The sequence below is a fragment of the Armigeres subalbatus genome, chromosome 2, assembly GCF_024139115.2.
Source record: "Armigeres subalbatus isolate Guangzhou_Male chromosome 2, GZ_Asu_2, whole genome shotgun sequence".
Classification (NCBI taxonomy): Eukaryota; Metazoa; Arthropoda; class Insecta; order Diptera; family Culicidae; genus Armigeres; species Armigeres subalbatus.
In genome coordinates, this window is record NC_085140.1 from 6,350,780 (window position 1) to 6,377,032 (window position 26,253).

General features: G+C 40.9%; 1 non-coding gene across 1 annotated transcript; it reads right to left on the bottom strand.

The window, feature by feature from the left end:
- Nucleotides 1-22,799: 22,799 nt before the first annotated feature.
- Trnad-guc (transfer RNA aspartic acid (anticodon GUC)) lies at nt 22,800-22,871 on the bottom strand. The gene has a single exon. It is a non-coding gene; the product is annotated as a tRNA-Asp (tRNA).
- Between the last annotated feature and the right edge of the window lie 3,382 nt (nt 22,872-26,253).

A 26,253-nucleotide genomic window follows, 5' to 3' on the forward strand; every position in this document is an offset into this window, starting at 1 on the left:
GCTTCCGAAGACGGTTGAGGTCCACAAGTACTGCATCTCCACGATCGATTTTGAATTCCGGGAGACATTTTGGCACAAGCGTAATGGTACCATATGCTGCGCCCGTCGCATGCTACCATGCCGATATCAGCGGAATTCGGTCGCTCACATGCACCGCAGTCATAGACGTCGTTAGATGGTATCCTGCTCAAATCTTTGAGTTTGTTGGTCGGTAGGAAAAGAATCTCGCAGCAGCTTTAAAAATCCAGGGAAAATACATGGCCCGGTTTAGCGGTTCCAGTTCAACAACAACAAGGTTACGATGGTCGAGAGGCAAATGATAGGCGGAACGCTGTGGATTCAGATTCTTACGATCAAATTCGAAGAGTTGGAAAATCATAATCATGACATCAGAACCAATGGTAGTTTGATACAGCAGTTTGGCTGCCTTGAAAAAGTAGCTAATGGTTCCAACGGGGAGGGACTGACTGCCAATTAAATATCGGCGAGACAGATCTGGCCCAAGAAGCTTCCAGTATTTTCGGGAGACCCAGAAGAACGGCCGATATTTGTGTATAGCATCGAAACCGCTATGAATGCTTGCGAGGACCGGCACGAGAAGCCGTGGTCACTAAGCTAATGTTTCCTCAAAATGTGAAGGCGATCATGGACACGCTGCGACGATTACACGGTAGACCAGAGCTCTCGGTGAAAAACCCTTTGATCAAGGTTCGTCGTGTGGAAGCTCCGAAGCCGGACAGATTGGATTCCCTCATCAATTTCGGATTGACGGTACAACAACTATGCGACCATTTGGAGGCCGCAAACCTCAAAGGTCATTTGTCTAATCCAACCTTACTCGGCGAGTCGGTAGATAAATTGCCGGCATCTATTAAACTCGAGTGGGCGAGGTTTAAGCGTCCGCATGCCGAGCCAATTCTTAAACACTTTGGACGACGCTAGTGAAGTCACGTCACCCATCCAACATAAGTCAGCTAATTCTGGAGCTGAGAGGGATAAATCAAAGGAAAATGGACGTCTCTACACACATGAAGAAGTTGTTGATATGCAAAAGAACAGACCACCGAGTGCGGAATTGTGAACGATTCCAACAATTAGGGTTGGAGCATCGCCTGAAGACCGTTGAGCAATGGAATTTGTGCCAAGTTCGATCACGGGCAATGGAGATGTTGCTCGAGAATCCGGTGCAACGTTGGAAACTGTCGTGTTCGTCACCACTCACTGCTTCATCGTCAAGAACAACGTTGGCATCAATTACGAGTATCAGAGTGCAACACTCACGAGCGATCGCAAAGGTCCGTCCATTTCCGGATAATTTCCGTTACATTGTATAATGGAAACCAAAAATGTGAAACTTTCGCCTTTTTGGACGAAGCGAAGCCTGACCCTCATCGAAGCAAAACTGGCACAGCAACTTGGCGCGTCAGGTGTTCCAGAACCATTAGAGTTGCGATGGACCTCTAGTATAATGAGAAACTATCACAATTCGAAACGAGTAAATCTCGAAATCGCCGGCAAAAGATTAACACGACGTTTTATATTGAAAAACACCCACACGGTTGAGGAGTTGAATTTGCAAAACCAGAGTTTGGCTATGGGCAAGTTAACCAAGCGATTCTCACATCTGCGTAATCTTCTTGTCACATCGTATTCCGGAGCCGTTCCAAGGATTCTTTTGGGATTGGAAAAGCTAAGTCTTTTCGCTCCACTGGATAGTTATGTTGATAAGAAAATTATTTTGAGCTTTTTAGTGGAATGTTTTCACCTGTCATAAGACGAGTTTATACAATCCCATTGAATTCCACCACTTAATTGTATCTTGACAGATACGTATTTCGACCTCAACAGTAAGGCCGTCTACAGTGTCTGTCAAGATACAATTAAGTGGTGGAATTCAATGGGATTTTATAAACTCGTCTTATGACAGGTAGTTATGTTGGCAAATCGCTGTTAGGTTGGTCCGTATATGGTCCCGATGAAAGTGCAATATCGAAGAATGGATTTGTGAACGTCCACGAATGCAGTTGCGGCGTTGATCGTCAACTAAACGACTTGGTTCGGCAGCAGTTTATTCTAGGAGATGCTATTACCAGCCGAACGGTAAGTCGTTTAGTTGACGATCAGTGTCGCAACTGCATTCGTGGACGTTCACAAATCACTGGGAAAAGTTCTTCGTAGTAGTTTTCAACGATCCCAACAACAGAATTCCTACAAGAGTTTCCGGAAGAAATTCTGAAAGAATTCCTAAAGAAATTAATAAACAAATTTTCTAAGCAAAGGAAAGGAAAGGAAAGGAAATTAAAAAAAAACTCTTAAATCCAAGCAACATGCTTCAAAGAAGTAGTTCGGAAATTTGCTCAGAAATTATAAAATTAATATATTAAAATTATTGGGAAAATATACAATTTGCTGAGATGATAGAGTTAATGCTTATAAATAACATTCAAAAAATGAAAATACCTGGTGGTAGCCGGTAAAAAGGGTGGAAAGCATTACACACATCTTTTTAATGAACAATTTCAAGCTGTTCTCGACAATGGCGAAGAAGCTGTATCCGTTTTTGTAGATTGTAATGCTACGGTTAAAATCTGTCATTTTCAATTTTTTTTCTGGACCAAATCGTACGCTTGCGAGAAACGAACGCAGTTCGCCACAAGATGATCAGGAATAAACTGCAGGAGAAGTCTTGCATCGTATCAACTGTATTTTGAAGAGTTTCCTATCGGGCGTCAACTATAATCATATTGAATCTTTTTTTGTCTTATTTCACTCTTCGACAATTAGTTCAACTTTGAGCTCAGAACAATCGAATTTACTGAGTTCTAATATAGATATACAATCTACAATCTTAGTATTTATATAATTCAGCGAAATGTGTATTTTATTTTCCAAACAAAATTATGGTTTTCTAATGTTAGTTTTGTTGGGAATCATAACTAAGCCTCTCAATTATCATAAAATTACAGAATGCATTTTAGAAAAAAAATGATCAATTTGCCCACTCATTCTTGCCTCATAATCCATAGTCCATTGATGATACGAACTCGAGTGGGTGGTGGCGGAGGTTGACACTGCACGCCCAAGGACTATACTGGCCTGGTGACGATGATGGTTCGTCGGGAAACGGATGGCAATGGAAGAGGGCAACATTCGAACATGTTTCTACTTCTCTTCATTGCGTTGTTGCTGGATGGTGTGGTGGCGGCGTTGGGGTGGTAGTTCTGCGTTTGCCTTTGCTGGCACCTTCTATACGCTCGCTTTTGCTGGATCGGTTTGACTGTGACTGTCTGTCTCTCCACTCCGGTCGCTTTCTGTGTTATGATGTGCACAACCTTCGGTTATATATAAATAAAACATTCATCTGTTGGATATGAACGTACACATATTTATAACTCCCCAAACACCCTTCGCACTCGGACCCAGATACCACCCCGGCCCGCCACGAAACAAAAGTTTCAGTTCACATGAAAATGAACGAAGCATCAGCGGCAGCCAACCCAAGCCCAGTGCCAGCGACGAAGGCTCATAGCTCCAAGCCGTTCGTTGGTAGCAATAGCAAAACGATAGCAGCCAAGCCATCGCATCGCATCGCAGGGAGAGACACAGCACAGAAGAGCCAAGTTGTATATAGAACAATGCTCATAGCTTGTGGTGCCATGGCATAGCATAGCATCGCATCGTTCGTTGGCTGCTACCACACAGCATATGGAAGGTCTCGTTTTCCTGCCAGTCCCATTTCAGTCCCTAATCTGGCGGTACAGGTGGCGGGACAGTGGGTGGTGGACCATTGAAGGTGCGGAAGAAGCTCACAGCAAAAGTTCAGCGAAATTTTCTACTATGAAAACTCGGCAACTAACTAACCAACGACGTCGAGTGAACCGTTTCTGAGTATAATACGGTTCAGGGATTCTCAAATAGGATAAATGAAATTGCGGACATGTCGAATTGAGTTTTTATTATTCGGACAAACAATTGTTGAAACATAGCTATGGTCATGTTCTCTCGATTAAAGTTAATTAAAATAAATAAATCAATGTAATGTAAGGGAAAATAACAATGCTTGGCAGTCTAAGTTGTTTGCCAAAATAGAAGACAAAAATGATGAATATTAACCATAAAGCTCAACTAATATACATTAGAGCTCCTTGACGATTGATGTTCCGTTAATGTAAAAGCTATTGTCGCAAACTTTGTAATTTTAATATTAGAGAAACATGTCAACCATTCTTTTATTAACAATCCTATTTCATTGTTAGTAATACAAATGCTTTGATTGCCAATTAGATATTGAAGTAGGAAACTGTGAACACAATGAACTATTTCCAGCACCGCACTCTAGATCAATTTCCGTGCGTTTGTTTTGTTTTCCTCAACAGCTGACCCAAAATTGTATTCTAATGATTTTTTACATTTCCCTGTTAAATTCACCAACTTTTTGTATATACAAACTTTCGGATCCCAAAACGAATTGAATGGGGAAAAAATCTTGAAAATCGGTCAACCCGTTCGCTAGTTAAATCTTCAGGATGAAAATCTCAACTCAATTTTATGGTATAGAAGATTGCTGTTCTTTGTTTCAAAAGGGCGAAAAACATTTCATAACTGTAGTATTCAGAGTAGCGGCTAAAGATTTTAGATTGTATAAGTAATTCTAGACTATGAATTGATTCTGCTATTGCGGATAGCACATCAAACATAATCAATCAAATATACCAATTTCATGAAATCATATATTTCGCGTGCCCCAATTTACCGTACAATGTGGCAAGTTTCACATAAGACTTGATTCGAACTCTCAATGTTGCATATGCACAAATACTGATCTCTATCGTGAAAAAAATGTAAACATTGCCCTCATGAAACTTCACTCTCCATTTGAATACGAGTAAAAAAAAATTGTCGTAGGACGTCATGATGCAACGGTTCATTGCTGCGCCGCAGTGTGAGATGGTTGGTAACGCCATCGGGTTGAATAGCAACGACGATCTGACGACATCGATTGATTGGATACAATTTCTGCGGTCTCATACAGTGCACGGAATGTTATCGTCATTCTATGGATTTCTCTACGAAGTAATCAACAGACACGATCCTCAATAAAAAACGAGCACAAAAATATGTTTTTAATCAATCTCGGTGGATTCCTGATTCCTACATAATCTATTTTTTATGTCTTTATTCAAGGGACTTGCAGCCCTTAGCTGGCTCGTCTCTAGCCACGTAACCCGTGAGCTGCGATACTTCCGATACTTCCTGGCAAAGAACGTCCCTGACATGGATAGGCTACGTGATTTTGAGCTGAGATATAAAACGATGATTACTACCCATGAAATCAATGTGCACAACGTCCAAGAAATCCGTTTCGTTTCTAGAAGAGAGTTTATTGAAGAGAGAAAGAATGGCATCTCCTTTTTTGTTGAAATATTAGAGGACTACTATGTGCTACTTCAGTAAGCAACGAATCAGCTTATATTTTCGCAACGTGTTCGAAGCCAGAACTGTTTTGGATAAATTACATCCTACATCAAAGATCCCAAAACAAACAATCTTCTTCTGCATTTTTTTAGTTAAAAATCGTTAAAAAAATGTATGTATTCATTCGATTATTTTTGGTTAACTTACCCAAATAATCCATATTTTTGACGCGTCTAACCAAGATGAATACACCACTAGTAGTGTATTCATCTTGCGTCTAACTGTTTTTAACATTTACCCAAATGCAAAAACAAAAAAGTGCCTCACATTTATTTTGGCCCAATAGTCGTCCGATTTTGGACCAACATCAGACCGCTGACGTTGTCTCAACGTGCAGCACCTTCTAATTTTTTGTTTTAGATTTTTTAATAATTGGAGGCTTCATAAAATATGGGTTCTTTGAAAAATGTGGCCTTTAATAAGTTATAGAATTGACTATATTGAGAATGAAGGGGAGGCAACTTTAACCCAAATTTTGTTTTTTTACAGAACAGGTAAGAGTCAAAGTACTTTTTTTGCAAAATGTCAATTAATTCGTGGTCTATGATCTTGCCGTCTGGAAACACCTCTTCAAAACTGAATGAATGTAGTTGTAATGTTGGAATATAGACCCATAAGATGAAAAGATGTTTGTCGGGAACTTGCATCGTAAACTTCGCTAATAAATAGCACAGCCGATGATCATTATGCTAAAAAATAAAACTGTTGAAACGGTTGAATTTCCGAACATTATTGTTTTGTGCAGCTTATAATAAATTGATTTGATATTTGATATTATTATTTACAGCATATGCTCAGCATAATTTTCCTATCCAGTGCATCCCGATTGAGCAGCTGATCGCCTAAATCAATTTTAGGCGAAACGAAGTTCGTCGGGTCTGCTAGTAATACATAAAATAGAACCATATCCAGTTTTTTACGCGACAGTGCCATAATACTTTGAATAACCCCTCTTGACACATGCCGTGTCCACTAATTTTTTTTATGGATCAATCTTAGCAACCTGTGACTCGTTAGAATTTTCTATGAAAACATACATATGTCAGAATTCAAAAATGCTCCTGAGTGGTTAAATAATCCTATCAATTATCTCCTCATAAAGTTAATTTATTTACTTTTCTTTCTAGGTACCGCCATCGGGGGTGACAATGGGTCTAAGGGGTGAGAATGGGTCATCGCTCTCACCGGCAGTCTGGAGGTCATACAGCAAAATCGTTCAAAAAGGTCTCTTATATTTTAGCCTTCTTGCCCTCAGATACATTCAATCTATTCTACAAGCATTCTAAGTAGATGAAACAGTGACCCATTCTCACCCCCATTTGACCCATTGTCACCCCCGACGACGGTATCGAGACGAATATTAAGTTATGCATGCTTCTAAGGTGTTCAAAAGTCGATTCAAAAAGATTGTAACACACTTTTGATACATTTTAGAACGCTCGTTGTCATTGGTGTCAGTGAAGAAACCTTTCACAAGAGGGACTTTATAGTTCTTATTGTTACTAAATCTTTAAGAACTCCGTGCAATTCTTTATCAAATTATTCCTAAAATTATTTGAGCACCTAATCATAGCAGAATGTGCGAATCTTGGTTATTTACATACAATAATGTAATAATGTTAGGCTGATCAATCAGCCTTAAATGCTTCAAACTTCAAGTTTTGTTTTATTAATATGTTCCGATATGAAATAATAGAAAATGGCTGATTGAAATAAATTTGAAAGCAACATCAAATTACAGTACACATTTTCAAAAAATTACAATAACATTTATAAACAAAATTAGGTCGCCGAGTAAAGTACGAGACACTAAAGACAGCCTTACTGTTGAGGTCGAATTATCGTATCTGTAAAGTTACAATCAAGTGGTGGTCCATTTCTGTCATTGTGAAATAGCACTACGTAGACGACATGCTTGCTAGTGTCGAAAGAGATCAAGCACATCTGCGTCGATGAAGAACAGAAGACCATCCTCAGAATTTCCGAAGAACTTCGTTAGCTCTTTAGACACCACTTGCCTTGCGCCCAGTTGATTCATATTGGGGCCACAAATAGTCTCCAGTTCTATTGCTGGCCCATTCAGCACTGGGATATGGCTCAAATTCTGGATTCGTCGGAGGCATCGTAGGCCGTGTTTGTGGTATAGAGAGTTGTTCGGATAGAAATTCGCCGTCCATCTAGAGAATGATGTTGCTGGCTTGCATGTAGTATTGGCTGTTCAATAGGTTTAGATAAAGCCCTGTTTTCCTCTACCACGCCGGAATCTTGGGCAACAACCTTATCACGACCCGTATCGCGAAACGATAGACATCTTCTCAAGATCCTAATCATCGAAGCCCGTCTTGCTGTCACCTTCCTGTTGTTCTAAGATTCGGAGCTTCTCCACCAAAAACCTTTGCATCAACTTCATCTGCTTCTCAAGCTTTTGCAACCGTAACCAGGATGCATTTATTGGGTGGTGTTCTGACTTGTCAATATCCCCAACTCAGCCATCTTGGATTTTTGTATGGAATTTATGCTCGTTTGCGTTTTGCACTGAAAATGAACTTCCCACCACCCCATCCCACACGCCCCATCCCACACGGTTCCCCCAAACACACGCGACGCGACAGTCGCGCCGCGATTCTATTGCTTGGCGACAGCGATTCTGTCGCCGTTGGTATAAACGAAAATAGAACATTGCCTGCAGCGACCCAACGATAGAATCGCGGCGACTAGTTGTTGCCGTCGCGGCGTTGAAATCGCTTAGGTTTGGGGGAGCCTTTATAGAGTATCTGTGACATTGAAAAGTAGTTACAACATGCACACTAGGGTGGTTCAAAAAATCGATTTTGCTCCACAGTGCTCATCTGATTCTTTACCATGTTCTGAGTATCCTCTGAAAATTTGAGCTCATTTGGATTAAAACTGATTTAGCACAAGCCGTTTCAAGTTTGCATGCAAATTAGTATGGGGGAATTTATTTTTTCATTATACTGTTAATGACGTTTCCCCATTAAGCGCAGGTTAAAAGAAAACCTACATAGCTAAAAGGGATTCTCAACAGCTTTCACCCAACGAAAACCGCATGTTGATTAATCGTCCCAATAATTAGTAATCGATTTTAAGACAGGTTGCGAATCTTTAGTCATGATCGTTAAACTTCTTTGAGGGCATCACTGAAATGTGCAGTGCAACATAGTAGCCTGAATTTGTGTGTGCTATCTTTGCAATTAGCTCCAGAAAACCACGGTATAGATTAAATTCGATTACTAATTATTGGAACGATTAATTGAGATGCGGTTTTCACTGAGTGAAAGCTGTTGAGTATTCCTTTTAGCTCTGTAGGTTTTCTTTTAACATGCGCTTGATGGGGGAGCGTCATTAACAGTATAATGTAAAAATAAATTTCCCCATACTAATTTGCATGCAAACTTGAAACGGCTTGTGCTAAATCAGTTTTAATCCAAATGAGCTCAAATTTTCAGAGGACACTCAGAACATGGTAAAAAATCAGATGAGCACTGTGGAGTAAAATCGATTTTTTGAACCACCCTAATGCACACATTTGTAGTTGTGAGTTAAAACGGATTCGAAGGTCAGGTTCGAAGAGGTAGACCTTATAGAAATTGCGTTTATGACTGCAAAAGCCGCTCTGCTAAAATGTCTTTCTATACCTCGCCCAGAACTTCAAGCGAGCGCTCTGGATGTTCGACTAGCAAACAGTGTCACCCAGTCACTATGTAATGAAGTACGGAAGCGCTACTTCTAGACTGACTCAAGAGACATCCTTGGCTGGTTGAACTCTGACCATTGGCGGTAGTGTCAGTTTGTGGCATTCCCGTTTGTGGTACCTATGAGCGTCCGGTCCTTAAAAAGTTGTGCTTCACGTAGACGATAACCAAGGATATGTCTCAGGAGCAACAGAGGTGCATCAAGAGATCAATCAAGCCCATGCAGCCCCACCGATACACATTAGAATTGACTGCATCTAAACTCCGTCAAGTTAAAACTTAATACTAGTGGTTATAAACGAAGATACCAGTGATTTTAATATTGAGTATTTCTAGAAAATTGGATTAGCATGCAAATTATAAATTAAAGTTTGATCGACACAGGTATTGTCACTGGAATGCTCCTTTTGGGCTATCCATTGTAAACCTTATTCTAATTATTATCAAAGGTAACTACTGCAAAAACATGGGCAAAGGATAAATTAAAGTATATTTATCCTTTTCCAGAAATATACTAATGCATATTTGCGAGCTATTGATAGGGGAAGCGAATCACTAGGAGTGATGCTTTAAGCTTAGTATGCAGTTCTAAAGGAAAGTGCTCAAGGAAAACTCGATATAATTACCGAAGTAATTTAGACAACTGATGAACAAAGTGAAAAAAGTAGGCGATAAAACTTTTGTTGTGCTCACTCATTCGCACGGTATGCCGTGCTCATTCGGCAATTTGGCAAAATATCATCAAACAGGTAAAAATTGGAAACAATAAATTTAAGTAAAGTTACTTCTACAACTCCATCAAATGCTTCTCTAGGTTTAAATTTTTCAGAAACTGTGCTGAATATGACGAGCACGTTGCTTTAAATGTGGCCTAATCCATCGAATATTCGGAGTTGCTGCTGCATCGCAAAGTATACGAATCTTGAACTGCTTCATTGGGTTCGTGACCACACCTAAAAGTTAATACTATATATTCGACGTGGATCAACTTCTGCAAGCTCTTGACTGGTTGCCATATGGATGTATTGCTACACTCTTTCCAATGATTATCGCTCTGCATTCTTCGTCATTCCAGGCGCTGAAATTCAAAGCAGTCGCACTTTCATGAAATCTCGGTCTCTAACCGCTGGCCAATCCGTAGTTTTCCTCGAAATCCGTTTGCATCGATTAACCTCTACGGACACTTGTGTATCGACAAGTCTTGACGGATTCATAAACTGTCCATCGCAATCGTGAAATTACCGCTACATTTATTTTAATTTCATTATCAACGTGACTATTTATAATTTTCAGATCTTCATTAATTGTAGAGGACAAGACTAACGAGGCGCTTGGCCGAGAAGGAAGGCCCAAAACGTAGCTTTTCTCAGATTCTATCTAGTAATCTTCCATGGACAATACATATTTCAAAATCACGATGTTATACAAATTAGAATAAACATCATCAAGAACAAAGATGACCAAACTCAAATTTAGACACATTTAAATAGTATGGTTCTTGAAGTGTAATGTTGGACTAAAGATAAGATTAATTCTTCTGATGAGATCCAGCCGTTCTATTGTCGATTATGGTCGAAAGTAATGCAGATTGTATGCGCTGCTCTCCGGATATGATATATGAGAAATGAGGCAAAGTCCTAGTATTTGCCACTATTGGTTGTTTGGAATGTCCATCGCAAAGATTGACGCCTTATCGTTCCCAATGAGAATATGCCGTATTGCATTTAAAAAAAAATCGTCCACCTGAAGGCCTTTCAAGTATGGAAACGCCTGCACAGCCGATGTCGTCTTGATTTGCCCCTTCCATTCCTATAATTTTCAATAGACGTAAGTTTTATGAGTCTCGAATTTTTCGTGCGTAAGCCGAGCCTTTCTAACTGTTAGACACTGACGCAACCACACCACTTGCCCAACTTCTAGATAGATTCGCTAGTACTATCGCAGATGGTTTCTGGCAATTCGGCAGTGAATGTCACGTCGCGATCCCATGTACTGTCATTGACGCCTATGAACCTGAAATGCCATCATGAGCCACGGTTGCAGTAACTCGCAAACCGTTCATTATCGACCTCTTTACAGGCCAGGTAGTGGTGATTGGGTACTCTATATAGCAATTGAATTTTCCCCTCAGATCCTCCTTGAGAGTTCCTCCCGCAGGAATATCTCCAAAAATTGCTTCAGGAATTCCTCATGAAATTCAACAAAAAAATAATTGGAAGTTCCAGCAGGGTATCGTATGCCAATTCTCTCAGAAATTTATCCGAAGATTTCCCTATTTACCCAGAATTTTCTCCAAAACTTAACCCAAGAGTTTCTCCGGAGATTCTTCCAGATATTTTTTTTAGAAAATCAGGAAAAATTTCTCGTGTTTCTTGGAAGTTCCTTCAGGATTTACTTCGAAGTTCATTCAGGAATTGCTCCGGCAGAGCGACCAGGAATTGATTCAGAAGTTTCTCCATGAATTCCTCCGCAAGTATCTCTAGAAATTTCTTCTAGATATCTCGGAAAGTTCCTCCAAGAAATGCTCGGGAAATTCCTCCAAGAGTTGCTTGGGAAGTTCTATCAGGAATTCATTAGAAGATCCTTCTGAAATTGCTCGGAAAGCTTTTCCAAGAATTCTTTCGTACAGGAGGAATTCCTCACCAAAATCTTCCAGGAATTCTTCGGGACGTTCTTCTAGGAATTCCTCGGGAAGTTTCTTCAAAAGTTCCTTCCTTGAGAATCTCCTACAGCAGCGATTCTTAACCTTTTTTTGAGAAGTATCCCTTTGAATTTTTGTATTAATTGAGGTACCCACTATGTTTTGCTGTTAATGAGTATATGCGTAACTCATAATGAATAATGGACCTGAAAACTAACGTGATATAAGGCTTTCCATAAAGTGGGTTGAAAATTTTATTATTTGGTGAAACTTTGCAATGCAAATCAAGCTTATACATCAAGCATCCTACAGGACTTTTATGACTATTGGACGCCTCTGAGCCTCTTGAAGGGAGCTTTTGAATCTCGTGAATGTGGGTATAACTGTAGCTGTATATCTTCTCGATTCTAGGTCATTTGGCCGAATAAAGTTTGGCCGAATGTCTTTTGGCCGAACAGGTTTTTTGGCAGAACGCCATTCGGCCAAATGCCGTTTGCCCAAAAAGTTGAAATCTTCTTCTTCTTATTATTGGCATTACATCCCCACACTGGGACAGAGCCGCCTCGCAGCTTAGTGTTCATCAAGCACTTCCACAGTTATTAACTGCGAGGTTTCTAAGCCAGGTTACCATTTTTGCATTCGTATATCATGAGGCTAACACGATGATACTTTTATGCCCAGGGAAGTCGAGACAATTTCCAATCCGAAAATTGCCTGGACCGGCACCGGGAATCGAACCCAGCCACCCTCAGCATGGTCTTGCTTTGTAGCCGCGCGTCTTACCGCACGGCTAAGGAGGGCCTCAATTTTAAATATATGTTTTGTAATTTACGTAATCCTACGTCTAACTGGAAGAACTTGCGGAGGAATTCCTGGAGGAACTTCCGGAGGAATTCTTCAATGAACTAAAAAACCAAATCCCGGAAGTTGCTCCAGGGATTCCTTTGTATTTTTCTCCAAGAATTTCTCCGGAAGTGTTCCAGGTACCTCCAAGAGTTGCTCCTGGATTTCCTTCTTAAATTGCTCCAGGAATTTCTCCAGAAGTTGCTTCAGGAATATCTCCGGAAGTTGCTCCAGGAATTCCTTCGTAATTTTCTCCAAGAATCCCTTCGTATTTTGTTCCAGGAATTCCTCCCTAAATTGCTTCACGAGTTCCTCCGGAAGTTGCTTCAGCAATTCCCCCATAAGTTGCTCCAGGAATTTCTCCGGAAGTAGCTCCACGAATTCCTCCGTAATTTTCTCCAGGAATTCCTCTGTAAGTTCCACTTAAGTAAATAAGAAGTATTTTCCGGAGGAATTCCAGAAGGAAATTCAGAAGCAATTCCAGGAAGAACTTCTCGAGGTTTTCCGGGTGGAACTTACGGAAGAAATTGTGAATGAACTTCCGGAAGAAATCCTGGATGAACTTCCAGACGAACTTACGAAGAAATTCTTGGAGGAACTTCCGGAGGAATTCCTGGAGAAACTTTCGGAAGAATACCTGGAGAAACATCCGGAAGAATTCACGGAGAAACATCCGGAGGAATTCCTACAGGAACTTCCGGAAGAATTACTGGAGGAATTTTCGGAGGAATTTCTGGAGGAACTTCCGGAGGAATTCTTGGAGCATTTTCCGGAGGAATTCCTGGAGGAACATCCAGAGGAATTCATGAAGGAACTTTCACAAGAATTCCTGGAGGAACTTCCAGAGGAATTCCTGAACGAACTTCCAGAGGAATTGTTATAGGAACTTCCAGGGGAATTCTTGGAGAAATTTCCAGAGGAATTCCTGGAGGTGCTTCCAGAAAAATTCCTGAAGGATCTTTCAGAGGAATTCTTGAAGAAACTTTCTGGAATAAAATCCAGAATTTTTTTTTAGGTTTTTAAGGAACTTCTGAAGGAATTCTTGAATAACCTTTTGGAGGAATTCCTGGAGAAACTTCCAGAGGAATTTTTGGAAGAACTTCCAGAGGAATTCTTCGAGGAACTTCCGGAGGAGCTTCCGGAAGAACTTCCGGAGGAATTCCTGGAGAAACCTCCGTAGCAATTCCTGGAGAATCTTCCGGAAGAATTTCATAAGAAACTCCTGGAGAAATTCCTTGAGGAACTTCAACAGGAATTCGTGGAGGAACTTTCGGATGAGGAATGGAGGAATTTTCGGAGGAATTCCTGATTGAACTTCCCGAGGAATTCCTGAAGGAATTTCTGGAGGAACTTCGGAAGGAATTCCTGGAGGAACTTCGGGAGGAATTTCTGGAGGAATTTCTGGATGAATTCTTGAAGCAACTTCCGGAGAAGTTCCTGGAGGAATTTTCGGAAGAATTCATGTAGGAACTACCACAAGGATTTCTGGAGGAACTTCCAGAGGAATTCCTGAAGGAACTTCCAGAGGGTGTCAGGCCATTTGGCCGAATGCCGTTTGGCCGAACGCCATTTGGCCGAATGCCGTTTGGCCGAACGGGTCGTTTGGCCGAACAGTTAAAAAATTTACCTCAAATTACGAGTAGCGAAGATTGAGAAATGAAACGTAAGTAATGAGAAGTAAGAAGTGAGAAGTGAAATGTGAAAAGTGGGAAGAGAAAAGTGAACAGAGAACTTCTTCCTTCTTCTTTCTTCTCCTTCTTCTTTCTCCTTTTCCCTTCTCCTTCTTGCTTCTTCTTTCTTCCGTCTTTCTTTTTTCTTTTTCTTTCCTTTTTTTTCCTTCTTCATTCTCCTTTTCTTCTTTCTAATTCCTTCTTCCTTCCCCCTTCTCCCTTTTTTCTTCTTCCTTCTTAATTATTTCTATACCTTCTCTCTTCTTCCCTCTTCTTTGTGCCTTCCTTCTTCCTTCTTCCTTCTTCCTTCTTCCTTCTTCCTTCTTCCTTATTCCTTCTTTCTTCCTTCTTCCTTCTTCCTTCTTCCATCATCCTTCTACCTTCTTCCTTCTTCCATCATCCTTCTACCTTCTTCCTTCTTCCTACTTCCTTCTTCCTTCTTCTTTCTTCCTTCTTCCTTCTTCCTTCATCCTTCTTCCTTCTTCCTTCTTCCCTCTTCCATCTTCCTTCTTCCTTCTTCCTTCTTCTTTCATCCTTCTTCCTTCTTCCTTCATCCTTCTTCCTTCATCCTTCTTCCTTCTTCCTTCTTCCTTCTTCCTCCTTACTTCTTCCTTCTTCCATTTTCCTTCTTCCTTCTTCCTTCTTCCTTCTTCCTTCTTCCATCTTCCTTCTTCCTTCTTCCGTCTTCCGTCTTCCTTTTCCCTTCTTCATTCTTCCTCCTTCCTTCTTTCTTCTTCCATCTTCCTTCTTCCATCTTCCTTTCTTCCTTCTTCCTTCTTTCTTCTTCCTTCTTCCTTCTTCCTTCTTCCTTATTCATTCTTCCTTCTTCCTTCTTCCTTCTTCCTTCGTCCTTCTTCCTTCTTCCTTCTTCCTTCTTCCTTCTTCCTTCTTCCTTCTTCCTTCTTCCTTCTTCCTTCTTCCTTCTTCCTTCTTCCTTCTTCCCTCTTCCTTCTTCCTTCTTCCTTCTTCTTTCTTCCTTCTTCCTTCTTCCTTCTTCCTTCTTCCTTCTTCCTTCTTCCGTCTTCCTTCTTCGTTCTTCCTTCTTCCATCTTCCTTCTTAATTCTTCATTATTCCTTCTTCGTTCCTCCTTCTTTCTTCTTCCTTCTTCCTTCTTTCTTCTTCCTTCTTCCTTCTTTCTTCTTCTTTCTTCTTCTTTCTTCCTTTTTCCTTCTTCCGTCTTCTATCTTTTCCTTCTAACTTCTTTCTTCTTTATTCTTCCTACTTCTTTTGTTTTTCTTTTTTCCTTCTTGATTCTTTCTTCTTCCTTGATTCTTTCTTATTCTATGGTTCTTTCTTCTTTCTCTTTCCTTCTTTATCGTTTATTCTTCATTCGGAGAATTTCAACTATTCGGCCAAACGGCATTCGGCCAGATGGCGTTCGGCCAAATGACCCTTTCGGCCAAATGGCATTCGGCCAAACGACATTCGGCCAAACGGCATTCGGCCAAATGACCCTAAACCTTCCAGAGAAATTCCTAAAGGGACTTCCAAATGAATTCTTGATGGAACTTCCAGAAGAATTACCTGAGGAATTCCTGGGGGAATTTCCAGAGGAATTCCTGGATGAGCTTCCGGAGGGGTTCCTGGAGGAATTTCTGGAGAAATTTCAAGAGGAACTTCGGATTTCTGGAGGGACTTCCAAAGAAATTTCTGAAGTAACTTCCAGAAGAGTTTCCCGAGAAACTTCCAGACGAACTTCCCCAGGAACTTCCAGAGGAACTTCTGGAGGAATTCCTGAATAAACTTCTGGAAGAATTCCTGGAGGAACTTCCGGAGGAATTCTTAGAGGAACGTCCAGAGGAATTTTTCGAGGAACTTCCGGAGGAACTTCAAGAGGAACCTCTGGAAGGCTTCTGTAAGAACTTCCGGAGGAACTTGCAGAGGAATTCCTAGAGAAACCTTCGTAGCAATTCCTAGAGAAACTTCCGGAAGAATTTCATAAGAAACTCCTGGAGGAACTTCCGGATAAATTCCTGGAAGAATTTCTGGAGGAACTTTCGGAGCAATTCCTGAATAAACTTTCGGAGGAATTTCTGGAGGAACTTCGGAAGGAATTTCTAGAGGAACTTCGGGAAGAATTTCTGCAAGAATTTCCGGAGGAATTCTTGGAGCAACTTACGAAGGAATTCCTGGAGGAATTTCCAGAAGAATTCCTGGAGGAACTTACAGATTAATTCCTGAAGGGACTTCCAGATCAATTCTTGAAGGTTTTTCCAGAGCAATTCCTGGAGTAGCTTCCTGAGGAATTCCTGGTAGAATGTCCAGAGGAATTCCTGGATGAGCTTCGGGAGGAGTTCTTGGATGAAATTCTGGAGGAAATTCTGGAGGAATTTCAGGAGGAACCTCGGGAGGAATTTCTGGAGGAACTTTTTGGGAGAATTCTTGGAGCAGCTTCTGAAAGAATTCCTGGAGGAATATCCAGAGGAATTCATAAAGAAACTATTACAAGAATTCCTGAAGGAATTTCTGGAGGAACTTCTAGTGGAATTCCCGAAGGAACCTTTAGAGGATTTCTTTAAGGAACGTCAAGAGGAATTCCTGGAGGAATTTCCAGAGGAATTCCTGGAGGATTTTCCAGAGGAATTCCTGGAGGAATTTCCAGAGGAATTCCTGGAGAAATTTCCAGAGGAATTCCTGGGGAATTTCCAGAGAAATTCCTGGAGGAGCTTCCAGAGAAATTCCTCAAGGAACTTTCAGAGGAATTCCTGAACAAACTTCAAGAGGAGGAATTTCTAAAGGAATTCGTGAAGGATCTTCCAGAGGAGTTCCTAGAGAAACTTCAGAGGAATTTCTGGAGGAACTTCCAGAGGAGTTTCCCGAGAAACTTCCCGAGGAACTTCCAGAGGATCTTCTTGAGGAATTCTTGGAAGAACTTTCGGGGGAACTTCTGGAGGAACTTCTGGAGGAGCTTCCGAAAGAACTTCCGGAGGAACTCTCGAAGGAATTTTTTTAAGAGCTTTCGAAGAAATTCAGGATAATTTCTGAACCATGAAATCAGTTCACGCCACTGAAGGTCATTAACGGCGTGACGGCTGAAAATGATCTATCACCCCGCCGCCGATAAAATTTCAATCGGCGCACAGGTCAATTCTTTGAAAATTCCTTCAGGAATTCTCCTAGAAATTCGTAAAGAAATTCCTCTGGAAATTCATCCGGTTTTGCCTCCAGACATTTTTTCAAGCACATTTCTATGAGAACTCTTTCGAAAAATTCTCATAAAATCCCTCCGGATTTTTTTTTTAAGAATTCCCACTCAAAGTTCAAAAATTCTCTCAGAATATACTGCCAGAAGTCCTTTGAAAATTTCTCAAGGTATTTCCTCCAAAATTTCTCCAAAAATTCACATAGAAAATCTTCTGGATTTATTCTGGGAAATGTCTAAAGGAATTTTCCGGAGCATCTTTAAAAAAAATTATCCCTGGATTTTTTGCAGAAATTCTCCCATTTCTTCTTCCCAGAACTTCTTCAAAAATTCGTCCAGGAATGCTCTTAACGCCTTCAGGAATTTTCACTTGAATTACTTAAAGAAACACTCTGCAAATTCCCTCGGATAATTTTCCACAAATTATTTCGAACATTCATTTTGGAATTCTCCAGAAATTTCTCAAGGTTTTCTCCAGAAACTATTCCAGCAAATTGCTTTTTCAGGAGAAATGCACGATGGATTTTTTTTTGATAATCTGAAGGAGTTACTGAAAGATTTCATGAAGCAATTCCTATAGATGATATATTGCATCAATATTCCACATCGTAGCGCTGCAGGAGGTGCGTACCATCAACCAGAGCTGTGAAAAAACGCACTAGCTGGGAATAGCTTTTATAGCGATGGATGATATGCAGAGATACATACACTTCGCAAGCACTGTTGATGATAAAAAGCAAAGATCAAATGCTAGTACGGCAGCTGCTTCAGGTACGTTATTATAATTATTTTGGGATATTCTGTTGGATACTTCTGCGCCCAACGGCTGCTGGCAAACAAGAACGGCCTTCCAATAGCTTGGCCACTCGCAGCACCTTTTTCCAGCATTGTCTTATGGACATAACCACGAGTGTCTTCTTTTTTCAGGATTCTTCTTCTTTTCGCTCGAAAAAATGACATCCGCTGCGGGCCGATGAACATTTGAGTGAATTTGGAACTTTTAGTTCACCGGATGTTCACGTTGATGTTCATTTTTTGTAAACTTTCCCTCAGATGAGGTTTTCTTCTTACTGAAAATCGACACGTGACGTCATCGTGGTTTAGTCCATTTATTGCTGCACACCCGGAAAGACAGTTTACCTACAAAAAATAGCGAATGAAAAAAATCAAAAGCAATATGAGCTTGAGCTTGAGCTTGAGCTTGATTGACTGCTCGTAGTTGCTACTCCATTATGACCAGATCAGCTGTTCTTGCACAGGGAACCAACAGATGTTTGCTTGGGACTAGCACACATCTTCAATGTACAAGTACTGGTGATCTCATTTGTTAGGTCATACTGGCGCCTGCCACGTCAGAATGCAAGTCAATGTAGGGAAGGGGGAGGAAATGATGATGCAATCACTCGCCCACTGCAAGCCGAATATACCTCTGCACTTGCCACGAGATCATGCGGAATTTGTTGGAATTTCTGGATTAGGTTGGAGAGGCAGGGGTCCGTCTTGGTTAACGAGCTGCCAATGTGATAGATAGGAGAAGGTAACTGATGGAATTTCTAATTGGATGTAGGAAACGAGCTCTATAGTTCATTTCCAATTCTAGCAGATTACTGTTAGAATACTCAAGTTGAAGGTATAGGAATAGTAATGGAAACGGTATGGAAGTCCATTTCCAGTTCTAGCGATTGCTAGAACATAAGAAATAAAACGGACCTGGGATTGAACCCATGACCTCCTGCGTATGAGGCAGAAGCAGTAGCCATATGACTACCAAGCCCGCTTCGAAACAAGAGAGATCACGCACTGAACTGATTAATTTTATTGCCGGCCGCGCAACGCAGAACACAATAATTCGGCCGACCGCGCGATCGTTCTGCTGTCCGAAACAAGAGAGATCACGCACAGAACTGATTAATTTTATTACCGGCCGCGCAACGCAGAACACAATAATTCGGCCGACCGCGCGATCGTTCTGCTGTCCGAAACATGAGAGATCACGCACTGAACTGATTAATTTTATTACCGGCCGCGCAATGCAGAACACAATAATTCGACCGACCGCGCGATCGTTCTGCTGTCCGAAACATGAGAGATCACGCACAGAACTGATTAATTTTATTACCGGCCGCGCAATGCAGAACACAATAATTCGGCTGACCGCGCGATCGTTCTGCTGTCCGAAACATGAGAGATCACGCACTGAACTGATTAATTTTATTACCGGCCGCGCAAAGCAGAACACAATAATTCGGCCGACCGCGCGATCGTTCTGCTGTCCGAAACATGAGAGATCACGCACAGAACTGATTAATTTTATTACCGGCCGCGCAATGCAGAACACAATAATTCGGCTGACCGCGCGATCGTTCTGCTGTCCGAAACATGAGAGATCACGCACAGAACTGATTAATTTTATTACCGGCCGCGCAACGCAGAACACAATAATTCGGCCGACCGCGCGATCGTTCTGCTGTCCGAAACAAGAGAGATCACGCACTGAACTGATTAATTTTATTACCGGCCGCGCAACGCAGAACACAATAATTCGGCCGACCGCGCGATCGTTCTGCTGTCCGAAACATGAGAGATCACGCACTGAACTGATTAATTTTATTACCGGCCGCGCAACGCAGAACACAATAATTCGGCCGACCGCGCGATCGTTCTGCTGTCCGAAACATGAGAGATCACGCACTGAACTCTGAAAAAAATCAAAAGCAATATGGAAAATAAACTGGACAACAAACGTCACTTTACTTGCGGAATAATGCATCCGTGCATTATTCCGCAAGAGAAGATGTCAGTCTGTGTTTTTTTGACTGCCACACGCCTGCTATTGCCAAATTATTTATTTTCCTTGTCAGCTCCGTACTGTAAAAGGAATTTTAGCAGCGGAATCATTCCTTGACCACTACTTGCCCTATCTATTTACACAGTACTTAAGAAGTCCATACCACCCTTTAATATCTATTACTAAGACTACTTAGAACGTAACAACGCATATTGATATTTTGAAATCTCCCCAAGAATTTTGTAATTTACTTTGAAAAATATTTATGAAAACGGTCGATTTGCTTATCGCTAGACAACACACGTAGTACTATCTCAAAATAATTTTCCATACCATACACGTATTATTACTAATTCAATCAGGAATGAAACTAATTGGTGACACCATAGATGTTAACATCTATGAACATTAACAATATGAACTAATAGAATACAATACAAATACTAATACCATATACTTAATACTATGCAAATTACAGATGATTTTTTATATATGGTATGAGCGCATGTAGAATGAACAATATGTTTTAATTCATAGGGGAATTTGATGTTTGAAATTTGATTAGGATGAAGGCAAAAACCAAACAATCAAATAGCTTTTTTTATTCAAACAAAATCATGGATTGGGAACCACCTACACAGTAGGTTAGTGTACAGCAAAACACAACCCAACTGCCCCGACTACTACAATGATGTTGATGACGATGACGACGACATCGTTGAAGATGATGATGTCGTATCCCCACTCCTCGCTCACTCTGTGTACACACAGCGAACCGCAACCTGGATGGACTGGACGACGACAGGGCAGCAAGAAAGCACATGGCAAGTGCACTGAAAATGCACATGAATCGGGCAGAGGACGACCAACGCGATCAGGATACGGACCATTGCTACTACTACTGTGAGCCTGTGCGGGGGTGCCCGAAGGAAGTTTCAATGGCAATGAATGTAGGCGTAGGGTACGTACCTTCCATAGTATACATAGCGTAGCACTCACCGGAGCACAGCGTGCAAAGTTCGATTCAACTTGTTTCTGGGAGTGTAGCATTCTTGGAAAGTGCCAGTGGCAGTCAGTCGTTGCTGCATGATAAAGCTGTTAGACGGTTCAGTTGGAAAATGGGGAAGGGTAGCTGGCGGTGGGCACGATCAATTTTCCAAGAGTCGGAAAGAGACAGTAAATTTTGTACAGTTGGTTTAGTAACTTTAGTTAAACTTATTTAATGGAATTTATACCATATTTGGGCGTCGGATGAGGTACGAGTAAAACTTTTTCTTGACTCTACCATTACAGATTTGGGTTAAAAGTTGTTTCCGCGAAGAATATGGTCAATAATATCAATCTATGCTCCATTTTTTTTTATACAACGAAAGAGGAAATTATTCCCATACCTGATAGTTAACAGACGTAGCTGAATAACGCTTCCAAAAATTGAAAAAAATGACATATTTTCACAGATGACCAACAAGTGGGTACGAGAGTATAATCGAAATTAATTCGAAAGCTCAGCCAATGCCAGTCAGAAGTCAAATTCTCATGCCAACAAATCTTGAAAAAAATGGTTCATGCACATAAATAAGAGGTGACGGAAAACGTACACATATCTATTATTTTTTGCATTTCTGTTTCTGTAAATTTATGAGGTAGAGTCAACAAGGGAACCAACCTAGGGGAACGGTTCAGCACTTCATAGCTCCCATTTCCATCCCATCAAAAACAAAGCAATGAGAAGATATTTGAATTGTTTTTAATTTTTTCTGATTTTTTCAGCATGTTAGCAAAAAGAAGTGACAATATTGGTGCTGTATTTCTCTGTTTTGCGATGAGATGAATATATGTTCAGTGAGATGTAAAACGGATTAGTTCCCCTATTAGCAAGAATTTATTATTAAACAATGTACCACGCGTACGCTTTTCTCTTTCTAATGTGGACACACCTCGAAGGAGGGAGTTATGCCACAAAGACAAAGTTTTCTTGTGTTTGAAGAATTTTTCCATCATTCGAGCAGAGCTATAAGAGCATCATTAAAACTAGCTTCGACTGTGACTAGCTTCCAGATTTAATGTTAACTGGTTCGTTGGCTGCAACAATGTTGGTATTATCCTTAAATCACAATCATCGAGCCCTCACGCCCGGCGATTTTGAAGAAAAACATCGCGCTTCAGTTTTGTATGCAGAATCACTCATTTGCCGAACAAACAATTCGCTTATAAACGTTTGAAATCAATAGGAGCGATATTTATTGTTTACACATGACCACTAAACTAACGCAGATCTAATACAATTCTCATCAAAATAATACACTCAGGATTGTAAGGAAATTTTCCCACTGAAAATGTTGATGTATCCAGTATGATACCTTTGCTTTAGCTGAAATTTCAAAAATAATAACATCTTTGACGCTCGAGTTAAATTGACTACGGAAGCACATCATTATTAGAGAAATTCCGATCGCACTATCACACATCAACTTAGTGTGAGTGTCGTAACTAAAGAAATTCAAGCTAGAACATAAAAAAACAACTCTCCCCGACGGGGAATTGAACCCCGGTCTCCCGCGTGACAGGCGGGGATACTGACCACTATACTATCGAGGAAACGATGTGTTCATATTTGAGTAATTGTGTTTTGCTTCCTTTTTTCTATACTCAATAATAAATAAAAAATTATCATCGTTATCAATTGTATTACAGCCAGCGCGGAAATAATATATTTGCTCAACTCAATCTTTGAGTCAATGAAAGTACGATAGTTGGTATGATTTACTTTAGCTGTTCATGTATTTAACAAATTCAAAAACACGCAACACACCTATTAATCATCTCCAACCGATTCTGTTGTCTAGTTACGTGTGCAAGTTTAGTTGTGCTGTTCAGTGTAGATACATCTGCATGCCGGTTGTTCCCAAAACCACGCAGCCACATACCAACCGGAAAAAGCTCTTTACATGCTCTTCTAATTCACCAACCGACACTGGCGGCATGAGCTTGAACTGGGAAGCATCCTCGCTATAGCGCTCCCATTCCGTTCCTCCAATCGTCTGTCTGACGACGGCGGTCGGTGGTGGTAAAGCTGGTAGGAATCTTCCCCGTGCTAACAACAAGCCTGGCAGGTGTAATGTGTGAAAATAGGTGAAATAAATAAAGCCCCCTTCGCCATTCCGTTCTCCTGCCGCCAGCACGCTCACGATTCGGTCCGATCTAAAACCGAGTAACACGTTCCTATCCACTGCTTCCCGGCAGCAGTCAGTGTGCCGCATAGATGTTTTTCGGAATATTTATTTAGTAATTAATAAAATAATTAATTTCATATCCAACGCATGGTTCGATGGCGCCTCTATGGATCGCCAGCTTGAGGGATGATTGCTGTGAAGGATATGCGGTATTTGTAATAATTTGCTCAACTAGTAAAAGACGCATTTCGTGCCAAATCGAACTGATAAAAACAAAAAAACAGAGTGATTTCAACACCAATATCCGTGTTAATATTATCAGCTGATAATAGATATATTTAAAAGCTTTTGTCTAAGTACTAACTTGTATGATAAAAGCTCGTTTTTATTGTGTGAGAAGCAAATTAAGAGGGAAAAAAGAGCCACTGCTCTAACCCGGCCACTTACGGACTTTCTTCCTCCCTTAATTTGGGGGAGAGCCTCAAGTACCAGACAGCCCTCATCTTTTAATCGTTCCTCAAGTCAAGTCCCCACCATACGACTTCTTCATGTTCAAATAACTCAGTGATCATTTTTCTAATACACACAAATTTGGACTCCTCCATTATATAATCATAGGTCATCAGTCCGGATAATATTGCAACCTTGCAAATCAACATGCCGCGTGGCAATACGATACACCACGCGACCGCTTCGGATAGCAACAGCGTTGACCGATATCGAACGAGGTTCATCGATCAGCAGAGCATCAGCAGAATTGGTGAAATGCACAATCAGCATTAGTAGGGTATAAGTATGACCACTGTTGCAGGAGCAAGTCAGTTCTAGTTTGAAGTGAAGAGTAATAACGTGTAATTTAACTTAAGTGATTTTTATTGAGTAAATAAATTATATTTTTGACATTCGGTAAACGACTGCTGTTATTATATGTTATGTGTCTCTATACTCATCGGGACAAGATGCATTCTCTGTTGATTTTTCAAATTCAGTATGCCTGAATGCCTGACGAAAATGACATATCGCATACCGCCAGCCAATGGAAACGGATAGGCCGGGTGTAAGAGAGGTCCATGCGGACCATGATGTATGCCAGGAGCGGATGCTGTAGTGTGGGCGAAAATCTGGTCGAGAACAAAGAGATCCCTCCTCCCCCAGCATTGCGTTGGGCCGAAAGTTGAGGGATTGGAATGCCAAAAGTGGCTACACGGGATGGGAGGAAACGATTGTGATAATGTTATCATGTCAACCTTCTGTGCTTGAATTATTCGTGACGGTCAGCAACGGGTGAGCACGGATAAGCATGAGGGGGATCAGATATTTAATGATGTTGCTGAGTTGACCGTACACTGTGCTGGTGGTGGCATTTTGGGGCCAGGTGAAAGCAAAGACCGATTTCCGAGTGTGGACATTTGATTACACATTATACATTTATAATTCGTATAACGGGGCGAGGAATGGTCTTCCGATGGATATGGCTCGTTGGATGGTTGGAGTTCCACTGGCCGGCGCGGTTCGAAATCCCATAGCGAATCAGTGATGTGGAAGGCGTCGGAGAAAGGAAGGCCTGGAAGGGTGTAAATCGGATGACGAGCATCAGGCGGCCGGAACCGACCGACCTAACTCACGTAACCGGCATACGAGCCGGGACCGACCAGTGGGAGTTTGAAATATTAAAAATCGCTGAAATGTTGTGGTATTTGTGTCAATATGTTGTAACGATAATTTATTGCAATCAATAATTATCTGGTTTGATGGAGAGCTGGCCACTGTCAACGGGAATCTGATGCATGCGACTGATGCTGTGCTCCAGCGCGATGTGCAAAACGTCCGAGGGGAGTTGAATATGTCGCGTGTTTAATGGCATGTGCAATCGATGTTTGGAATTGATTGGATGTGGCTAACAATTGGTTTCAGTGTGTTATCCAAAAAATTGAAACAATTGCAACAGACGCAACAGTTTTATAATTTGCTCACAGAATGAACATGAAAGCCAAAGCAATGTTAGATAGGCTTCAGGCAGTTTGTTTCTCGTTTATAAGGTAGATCGGTTTTATTATTGAACAAATTCCTTTGAGAATTCTTTCAGGATTTCCTTCGGAAATTATTTCAGGAATCCGTCCAGGTATTTCTTCGAAAGTTCTGGGAAGAAATCTTAGCAATTTTTCAAGAATGAATTCCTAGAATTTTTGAAAGAATTTCCTGGCTCGGAAAGCCTACAAGAAGGCTTTAGGATCTGCTGAGCGATCCGGGATAAAAAAAACCCTTGGTGCAAATGTTTCCAATTTTAGTGAATCCGGTCGGGTAAACAAAATTTCTACGAGATCCAATGATATCCAAGTTGGCGAGGTTCGCAAAACAAATGGCGATTACACTTCTTCTGACGAAAAAGCACCAGAGCACTTATTTGATACGCACTTCCCTGGATGTGTCGATGTAACATCTTCGGATGTTCCTGATGTCTTTTACTACTGGATATATTCCCGTATCCTGCCGGGACTGTAAAGTTTATCCCAAAAGGAGGACGTGCTTCATATGAAGAAGCAAAAAGATTCAGACCCATCAGTTAGACCTAATTTCTTCTGAAATGCTTAGAACGTATTATCGATCATCATCATGATGACTGTGTGGCAAACATGCCTCTACCTACATGTTAATGTTGAATAACCAATCTGGAAAGTCCATTGTGACTCTTCTACACAAGGTTGTCTATACGACATCGAGAAAGCATTTGCTCAAAAGCAATCATGCTTGGGTGCTTTCTTACTGCCGTTATCTGAAAAAGTGACGTATTAATCATTTTTCAAAAA